Source organism: Haplochromis burtoni, unplaced genomic scaffold (assembly GCF_018398535.1).
Source record: "Haplochromis burtoni strain Fernald_Lab_line unplaced genomic scaffold, NCSU_Asbu1 Contig_400, whole genome shotgun sequence".
Taxonomy (NCBI): Eukaryota; Metazoa; Chordata; class Actinopteri; order Cichliformes; family Cichlidae; genus Haplochromis; species Haplochromis burtoni.
This window is the reverse complement of record NW_024582761.1, coordinates 406,671-407,038: the sequence shown is the minus strand read 5'-3', so window position 1 is coordinate 407,038 and position 368 is coordinate 406,671.

Here is a 368-nt window from a genome sequence, read left to right as displayed (position 1 = left end):
GAGTTATTATAGAGTTAACATAGAGTTATTATAGAGTTATCATAGAGTTATCATAGAGTTATTATAGAGTTAACATAGAGTTATCATAGAGTTATTATAGAGTTAACATAGAGTTATCATAGAGTTATTATAGAGTTATCATAGAGTTATTATAGAGTTATTTTAGAGTTAACAGAGTTATCATAGAGTTAACATAGAGTTATCATAGAGTTAACATAGAGTTATTATAGAGTTATTATAGAGTTAACAGAGTTATCATAGAGTTAACATAGGGTTATCATAGAGTTAACATAGAGTTATTATAGAGTTATCATAGAGTTAACATAGAGTTATCATAGAGTTAACATAGAGTTATTATAGAGTTATCA